Below are 9,672 nucleotides of genomic sequence, written 5' to 3'. Positions count from 1 at the left end.
TCTCTGGATTTGAGATCAATCTGGTCTACAGAGTGAGTTCCAGGACATCCAGGGCTACACAGAGAAACCCTGTCTCAAAAAACCAAAACCAAAAACAGCACTAGAGACAGGAAGGTAGAGACAGGCAGATCTCTACGAGTTTGAGGTTATCCTGGTCTACATAGCAAGTTCCAGACCAGCCAGGGCTACACAGCTGAATCTCGCTAATCAGTTTTTTGCCAACTTGACACAAACATAAGACATCTGAAAAGAAGGAATCCAAGTTTTGGAATCTGGATTTGCCTTTACTGGATTGACCTGTATGCAGGGCATTTTCTTAATTACAAATGATGGATGTGGGAGTGCCCAGCTCCTGTGGGCAGTGCCACCTCTAATCAGATGGTCTTGGGTGGTATAAGAAAGTAGGTTGGGGCTGGAGAGATGGCACAGCAGTTGAAAGCTCTGACTGATCTTTTAGAGGTCCTGAGTTCAATTCCCAGCAACCACATGGTGGCTCACAGCAATCTGTAATGAGATCTGGTAACTTCTGAAGACAGTGACAGTGTACTCATATACACAAAATAAATAATTCTTTAGAAAAAAGGAAGAAAGGAAGAAAGAAAGGAAGAAAGCAAGAAAGAAAGCAGGTTGAAGACAGGTATAGTGGTGCACACCTTTAATCCCAGCACTCAGGAGACAGAAGCAGGAAGATCTCTAAGTTTGAGGCCAGCCTATTCTACAAAGTGAGTTCCAGAACAGCCAGAGCTACACAGAGAAACCCTGTCTCAGCAACAAGAAGAGAAAGAGAAAGGAAAGGAAAGGAAAAGATCAGAAACCAAAGCCGCCTGAGCAAGCCTTGAACATCAGGCTGATAAGCAGCAGCCTTCTGTGCACTCAGCTGCAGCTCTCTGACTTCCCTCCACGATGAACTGTGGCCAGAATGTGCAAGCCAAACAAAACCCCTCCTCCCTGGTAGCTTTTGGTCATGATCTTTATCACAGCAATAGAAAACACACTAAGACAGAAACCTTATCTAGGGAAAAAAAAAAAAAAAAAAAGGCAGCTTGGTTGGGCCTCTCTGAGTGGGTGATGTAATCCTGTTTGGAAGTAGAGGCTGGAACGGCAGGCATCCCGACCAGCGACCAGCGTGTCTGCCCCAAACTTCTTAGCTGGCACTGAAGGACCATTGTGATCCAGGCCAGGCTCCTTCTCTAGACTGACCCGCACCTGCTCCTAGATCTGGGAGAATTCATGGTGACTATGAATAATAGCTATATCTAGCACGTGGGGTTTCTTTCCTCTGTTTCCTGTGCGCTGTGGCACTTCCCCGACCGTATAGGCTCTTCTATGTGTGTACATGCATGCGTGTGGCATATGCATGTGGACACATGTACACTCTTCCACTTTGTGTGGAAGCCAAAGGCTGGTGACAGGTATGTTCCTTAATTGCATCTTCACAATTTTTGTTTTGTTTTGTTTTTGAGACGGGGTCTTACTAGGTAACCCTGGACTGCCTGGAACTAGCTGTGTAGATCAGGCTGGTCTCAAACTCACAGAAACTGGCTTGGTTCTGCCTCCTGAGTGCTGGGATTAAAGGTGTGCACCACCATACTCAGCTTCACCTTAAAATTTATTTGTCGCCGGGCATGGTGACACACGCCTTTAATCCCAGCACTGGGGAGGCAGAGGCAGGCAGATTTCTGAGTTCAAGGCCAGCCTGGTCTACAGAGTGATTTCCAGGACAGCCAGGGTGATACAGAGAAACCCTGTCTCGAAAAAACAATATATATATATTTGTTGCCTGGTGGTGGTGGGATGTACCTCTAGTACTAGTACAAGCACAGGAGGCAGAGACAGGCAGATCTCTGAGTTCAAAGCCAATTGATCTATAGAGTGAGAGTTCCAGGACAGCCAGAGCTACACAGAGAAACCCTGTCTCACTGTCTCAAAACAAAACAAAACAAAAAAATTGTTTAATTTTTGGTGTGTGTGTGTGTGTGTGTGTACATGATATGGGCATGCTTGTGGAGGTCAAAGACAACTTCATGGAATTAATTCTCTCTTTCCACCTTTATGTAGGTCCTGGGAATCGCCCTCTGCTTGCCAGGGCTTTTGTAGCAGGAGGCTTTACCTGCTGAGCCAGCCTGCCAGTCCACCACATTATTATTACTGCTGTTGTTGTTTTTGTTTTGAAACAGGGTTTCTCTGTGTAGCCATGGTTGTTCTGGGCTCACTCTGTAGACCCGGTTGGCCTTGAATTCAGTGAGATCCACCTGCCTCTGCCTCCAGAGTGCTGGGATTAAAGTTGTTCACTTTTTTTTTTTTTTTTTTTGAATGGAGTCCCTAAACCTGTAGATTGCCAGGGAACCCCAGAAACACACACACACAGGTTATTCTTGCATAAAATCATTGCCTTCCAGACTCCCCTTTTTCTTTATTTTATGTATATGAGTACACTGTAGCTGTCTTTAGACACACCAGAAGAGGGCATGAGATCCCATTACAGATGGTTGTGAGCCACTATGTGGTTGCTGGGAATTGAACTCAGGACTCTTGGAAGAGCAGTCAGTGTTCTTACCCGCTGAGCCATCTCTCCAGCCCCTCTCCCCTTCTTCTTTAATGGCTAGTTGCAAGGTTTCCATCAAGGCTCGGCTCACACCAGGCGTGATGCTGTGTGTCTGTAATCCAGCATTTGAGATGCAGATGCTGATGATGCTGAGTTCCCAGCCAGCAGTGTACACTGTTTGGTTCTCTCTGTCCACCATGTGGGTCCTGGCACCGAACGCAAGTCACCAGACTCCATGGCAGGTGCCGTTACTCACTGAGTTAACTTACTGGCTCAGCCTGGACAACTTAAAAAGATACTGATTAAAAACACAGCACAAACAAACAAACAAAAAACAGACTAAAATGTACCTTTTCCCTGGCCTCTGTATTCTTCTCCTCCTTAAGGCCCCCTTTTTTTTTTTTTTACCAGTGAGTACGTTTGTGTGTAGTGTATGTGGGTAATGTGTCCTTGTGTCTATCCTTGTGAATGAGGAGACTACAAGATTGCCTGCTTTTACCATTGCTACCTTGTTTACTGAGACAGAGCTTTTACAGGGTCTGGATCTTTGATCTTCCCTGACAGCCAGCAATTCTGAGAGGTCCTCTGGTTTTCACCCCAGACCTGCGGGGCTGATTTGCTAGGTACTCACAAGGCCACACCCAGCTTTTTAAGTGGACTTTCTTTTTTTACCTCCTGTTTACATAGTAAGAGCTCTTACCTACTCTCTTCTCCCCAGCCCCCTCTTCCTCCTTCTCTTTGTCTTAATCTCCCAGTGCAGCCCTAGCTCGGCTCAAATTCTATCCTGCCTTAGTCTCCTAAGTCCTTAGGTTACAGGCCTGGGCCACCACAGCTGGCTTACCCATGAAATATGAGTACAGCCCATCTGAAAGGAGGCCAGCTATAGATCAAGAAGGGACTGTAGCTACCAAATTAATTAATTTATCAGTGAATTAATGAACTTTAAGACAGGGTCATATATCCGGGCTGACCTTGGAATGGTTTTGTAACCACAGATAGTCTTGTATTTCTGATCCTCCTGCTTCTATTTTTTTTTTTTTTTTCTTTTTTCGAGACAGGGTTTCTCTGTGTAGCCCTGCCTGTCCTGGAACTCACTCTGTAGACCAGGCTGGCCTCGAACTCAGAGATCCACCTGCCTCTGCCTCCCGAGTGCTGGGATTAAAGGCGTGTGCCACCACGCCCTGCTCTGCTTATACTTTTGAGCGTTGGGAATAAAAGTATACATTACCACTTCCTGTTGTGTGGTGCTAGGGATGGAATATGTAATATGAAGATGTAGCGGGCAGAGGCGGAGGGGGCGTGGCTTAGGAAGAGGCGTGGTTTAGCTGGCAGAGTGTTAGCTGAGCCCTGGTTCTCTCTGGTGGTCCACACCTATAATAGTGGTATTTTAGAATTGGAAGCAGAAGCCGGGCGGTGGTGGCACACGCCTTTAATCCCAGTATTTGGGAGACAGAGACTGGCAGATTTCTGAGTTCGAGGCCAGCCTGATCTACAGAGTGAGTTCCAGGACAGCCAGGGCTACACAGAGAAACCCTGTCTCAAAAAAACTAACTAACTAACTAACTAAATAGAATTGGAGAATCAGAAGATCATAGTTAAAAAAAGAAAAAAAGAAAAAAAAAAAAAAAAAAAAAAAAAAGCCGGGCGGCCAGGGCTATACAGAGAAACCCTGTCTTGAAAAACAAAACAAACAAAAACCAAAGAAACAAAAAAAAAATCTTCAGCTACAGGGTGACCTGAGGAAGGTCAGCATGGGTGACATGAGACGTGTTTCAAAAACGAAGAGAAAACATGGACTGGTAGCTCCCAGAACAGCTCAAAAAAACCGCCACAAAAACAAGGGCTGATGAGATTGCTTCTCAATCTCCCTATTGCTGGACCCTTTAATACAATTCCCCATGTGACTACAACTATATCGCTGCTACTTCATAACTGTAATTTGGAGAGCTGTGACCCACAGGCTGAGAAGCACTGGCCTTACTTGGTAAACTTGCTTGTCAGACAATCTCCTGAAGACCTGACTTCGACCCCTCAAATCCACGAGGGGAGGGGTACGGGGGGGGGGGCGGGGAGACATCTATGATGATATCTGTCTGCAATCCCAGCACTCCTGTGGCAGAGACAAAAGAACCACCTAGAAGCTCTTAGCAACTAGCTTAGAGTCGGGAGCTCTGCAAAAACAAGAGCGACCATACCTCAGCAAGGCGAAGGGAGAGGACGCCAGAGAGTGGACCTCTGACCTCCACATAGTGTACCATGGCATGCTGGCACACACGCGCGCGCGCACACACACACACACACACACACACACACCAATAATGAGAAGTAAAACAAATGAAAGCGCCTCAGCTATGGCTCAGTAGGTAAAGGTGCTTGCTGCCAAGACCGACAAGCTGTGTTTGAATTCAAGACCCACATGGTGGGAGGAGAAAAACAATGCCTTCACATTCAGGTAGTGGTGCACATGTGTGCTCTCTCTCTCTCTCTCTCTCACATACACACACACAATACACTCACACACATACACACCACATGCACATACATTCTCTCACACCCACATATATACACAACACACACACAACACACATACATACTTTCTCACACACATATACACACCACCCACCCACCCACACACACACAAGCTGGATAAATGTAAAAGAATTTGCTCTAAGATGTGGGGCCTGGAATGATTTCTCAGTGATTAAAAGTACATGCTGTTCTTTTGTTTGCCTGCTTTTTTTTTTCGAGACAGGGTTTCTCTGTGTAGCCCTGGCTGTCCTGGAACTCAGTCTGTAGACCAGGATGGCCTCCACCTCACAGATCTGCGTGCCTCTGGATGAAAGGCATGCGCCACCACTGCCTGACTGGTTTTGTTGTTTGGTTTTGGTTTTTTTGTCTTGTTTGTTTTAAGATGGGATATCTCCTTGTTCCCAGGCAGCCGCCTCTACAGAGATCAGATTACAAGCGGGTACCACTAAATTAGGCTAAAAGTCATAAACTGGTACATTTACCAGATACAGGTCATAAGAGCTTCAGGTATCAGGTATAGTGAGCCGGAAATCTCTGCTAGTCTTGATGCTAATCTTCTAGCGATTTTAGCCTTAGGGTTGGCAAAGTTTTAAAGTATGTTAAACTTAGAGATACAACCTGGACCTTATCTATTAGAATTTAGGTCATATAGGAAAGTTCAGGTAACTGGCCCAAGATAAAGGGCCTGGATATAGCCCAAGATAATTCTGGCTGCAGACCTACATTATTCTGTCTCTACCACACTCTATGGCAGTCTGTGGCATATCTAGACGGCTGCAAGTCCCTAAGAGGTTCAGTTCACGTTGCCCAGGCTGATCACCCTTGTTAACAAGGTAGAGCTGTCTCTGCCTGCCACGAGGGAGATAGATCTTTTCTCCAAAGGGGAGGCAAGGCATGCCTCAGGACCAGCAAGATGGCTCCGTGGGTAAAGGTGCTTGCTGCTAACTCTGAAGATCTGAGTTTTATTTCCCAGGACGAATGTGATGGAAGGAGAGAACTGACTTTCACTCGGGAATGTGTACACAATAAATAAATGCAATTTAAAAACAAAAGGGGGCCGGTGAGATGGCTCAGTGGGTAAGAGCACCCGACTGCTCTCCCGAAGGTCCGAAGTTCAAATCCCAGCAACCACATGGTGGCTCACAACCACCCGTAATGAGATCTGATGCCCTCTTCTGGAGTGTCTGAAGACAGCTACACTGTACTTACATATAATAAATAAATAAATCTTTAAAAAAATCACTTATTAAAAACAAAAGGAAAAGGAAAAAAGAAAAAGCCAAAACCGACCAACCATCCAACCAACCAAGCAAACAAATAAAAGTTTAGCAGGGCAATGGTGGCGCACGCCTTTAATCCCAGCACTTGGGAGGCAGAGGCAGGCGGATTTCTGAGTTTGAGGCCAGCCTGGTCTATAGAGTGAGTTCCAGGACAGCCAGGGCTATACAGAGAAACCCTGTCTCAAACAAAAAACAAAAACAAAGAACAACAACAAAAGAAAAAGAATATGGAGGCGTGCACCTATAGACAGGTGCTACCTGAAGGCAAGAGGATCAGGAATTCAAGGGCAGTCACAGCTACATTGTGAATTTCAGGACAGCCTGGGCTACATGAGATATCTGTCTTTTGTTATTTTGTTTGAGACAAGGTCTCATTACAAGTAGTTCTGGCTAGCCTGGCACTTGCTATGTAGACCAGGTTGGCCCTGAATTCACAGATAGTAACAGAGATCTACCCGCCTCTGTTTCCTTAGTGTTGGGCAAAAGGCATTTGCTGCTGGCTGGTGAGTGATGGCACAGACTTTAATCCCAGCACTCAGTAGGCAGGGGCAGGAAGATCTTTGTGAGTTCCCAGTCCAGCCTGGTCTGCAGAGTGAATTCCAGGACAGCCAGGGCTACAGAGAGAACTCCTGTCTTAAAACACCAAACCAACCAACCAAACTAAAACCAAAACTCCCTCAAACCGACTGTGTCAGCTATACTTTATTTATAATAATGAGTAATGTAGCTGTCATCTGAATTGAACTTCTGCCTCTGGATGTGTCTCTGTGTGAGTGGTTGTGTTAAGCTAATTGCAGTCCTTGCTTAGGGTGCTCAGCCCCGAAGAGAAGAGATGGCTCAGTTGGGAAGGTGCTTGCTCTCCAAGTGGGAAGACCTGAGTTTTTCCTCAGAACCTACATAAAAAGAAAACAACAACAACAAAAACCCGACCAATCAAACAAACAAAAACTGCCTTTGATAAGAGTTCTTTGTAATCTCAGGATGGGGGAGACAGAGACAGACAGATCCCTGGGGCTCGATGGCTAGCCAGCCAAGCCTGGGTAGTGAGCTCCAGGCTAATGAGAGACCCTGTCTCAAAACACAAACAAGATTAGCCAGGAATGGTGGGACTTGTCTTGTTTGTTTGTTTGTTTGTTTCTCTATGTAACCCTTGACCACTGTCCGGGAATTCCATTGTGTAGGCTAGGTTGGCTTGGAACTCAGAGATCCATCTGTCTGTGTCTCCCGAGTGCAGGGATTATAGGCATGTGCAACCAGTATGTCTATTATCTCAGCACTTGGAAGGCTGAGGTGGGTAGATCTCTGTGAGTTCAAGGCCAGCCTATACTACTTAGTGAGTTCTAGGACAGACAGACTGCATAGTGAGACTCTGTCTCAAAAAATCAAGCCAAGCCAAACCAAGCAAAGTCAAGGTACGGAGCATCTAAGGAACAATTCTAGAGGTTGATCGTTGCCAGGGGGTCTGAAGCTCTCTTTAACTCTCCAACGGTACCAAAGTACACATGTGATACACACACATACATTCAAGCGAAATACATAAAAGAAAGATATACATAAAAGAAAAGAAATCTAAATATATACAAAAGAAAAAAATCTAATTTTTTGGGTTTTTTTTTTTTTTTTTTTTTTTTGGTTTTCTGAGACAGGGTTTCTCTGTGTAGCCCTGGCTGTCCTGGAACTCACTCTATAGACCAGGCTGGCCTCGAACTCAGAAATCCACCTGCCTCTGCCTCCCAAGTGCAGGGATTAAAGGCGTGCGCCACCACGCCCAGTCTATCTAATTTCTTATTATATTTTCTTTGTGCAAGACTACTTAACAGTGACTAACCAATAGCAACCAACAACAACCAACCAACAACCAAACGCTCCCCTCCCCCTCTTGCGACTCTAGCATTTATATACCCTCTGAAACATTCCTAGAATTCCAAATGTCACACAAGTCACAGAAGCTCTCTGCTGCTGGCAAAATCCCACCCCATCCCCACCCCCAGCAGGACACAAATTATAGTCAGCTGCTGAGAAGCAGTCTCATATCCCTACAATTTAGGATTAAAATGAAAACCTATTCTTTTTTTTTTTTAAGATTGATTTATTTATCATACATAAGTACACTGTAGCTGTTTTCAGACACACCAGAAGAGGGCATTAGGTCTCATACGGATGGTTGTGAGCCACCACATGGTTGCTAGGATTTGAACTCAGGACCTTTGGAAGAGCAGTCAGTGCTCTTAACAGCTGAGCCATCTCTCCAGCCCTGAAAATCTATTCTCCTAGTATTTCAGTATTTGTAAGAAAACTAAAATTCAAAACTTCTCACTATACCTATCTTAGCCCCAAAAAGTTCTGCTTGGTTCAGAGTAGCTTGAGGCAGTTTCCAGGGCTGGTTGTGACCCTGGATAGGATTCTTTTCTTTGTCCAGAGCATCCAGACTAGGAGTGACATCTGCCCTCTGGTCACACAGTAATTGTCTCCCTTATCAGTCCTAGCCTGGAAGTCTTGCTTTCTTCAGTGTTTGCCTTCAAGGAATGCTTGTTTCCTAGAAAATGGCTTCCAGGTCAAGTGTGCAGAAGCCGCAGCTTCTGGCCAATGTGAAGTGTAGTAAGAACTCTGGTCCTGGCTTTTATTATTTTGCATATGTATGTGGTAGGCATGTGTGTGTGTGTGTATCCTTGAGCTTGAGTGTTCACGTACATATATGCATATGGAGGCCAGAGATAACACCAAGAATCTTTGATTGCTTACAACCTATTTATTGATGAAGGCTCTACCAATTGAATCCAGGGTTTGCCAAATCAGCTAGCTTGCTCAGGGAATTCTGTTACAGAGATCCATCTGCCTCTCTCTGCCTCCTGAGGTTAAGGGCATCCACTGCCAACACCACCATCTGACTTGAACCTTGTTTGTTTGTTTGCTTGTTTGTTTATGAGGCAGGGTTTCTCTGCGTAGCCCTGGCTGTTCTGGAACTTGCTGTGTAGACCAGGCTGGCCTCGAACTCAGAGATTTGCCTGCCTCCCAAGCACTGGGAATTAAAGGTGGGCACTATCACTGTCCAGCTGAAAGCTTTTTCTTTTTTTTTTTTTTCTTTTATTTTTTCCTTCCTTCCTTCCCTTTTTTTTTTTTTTTTTCCCCTTTGAGGCAGGGTTTCTCTGTGTAGCCTTGGCTGTCCTGGAACTCACTCTGTAGACCAGTCTGGCCTCGAACACAGAAATCTGCCTGCCTCTGTCTCCCAAGTGCTGGGATTAAAGGAGTGAGCCACCACGGGCCGGCAAAGCTTTTTCTTTAAATGAAAAATTTTAAGTTAATTGAAAAGCCAGCCAT

General features: G+C 45.3%; 1 non-coding gene across 1 annotated transcript; it reads right to left on the bottom strand.

Annotated features, from left to right (window-relative positions):
• Positions 1–828: 828 nt before the first annotated feature.
• Positions 829–897, bottom strand: Mir3965 (microRNA 3965). The gene has a single exon (NR_039544.1). It is a non-coding gene; the product is annotated as a microRNA 3965 (primary transcript).
• Between the last annotated feature and the right edge of the window lie 8,775 nt (positions 898–9,672).

The sequence above is a fragment of the Mus musculus genome, chromosome 5 (genome assembly GCF_000001635.26).
Source record: "Mus musculus strain C57BL/6J chromosome 5, GRCm38.p6 C57BL/6J".
NCBI classification, from domain to species: Eukaryota; Metazoa; Chordata; class Mammalia; order Rodentia; family Muridae; genus Mus; species Mus musculus.
This window is presented reverse-complemented; position numbering and strand designations above follow the sequence as displayed.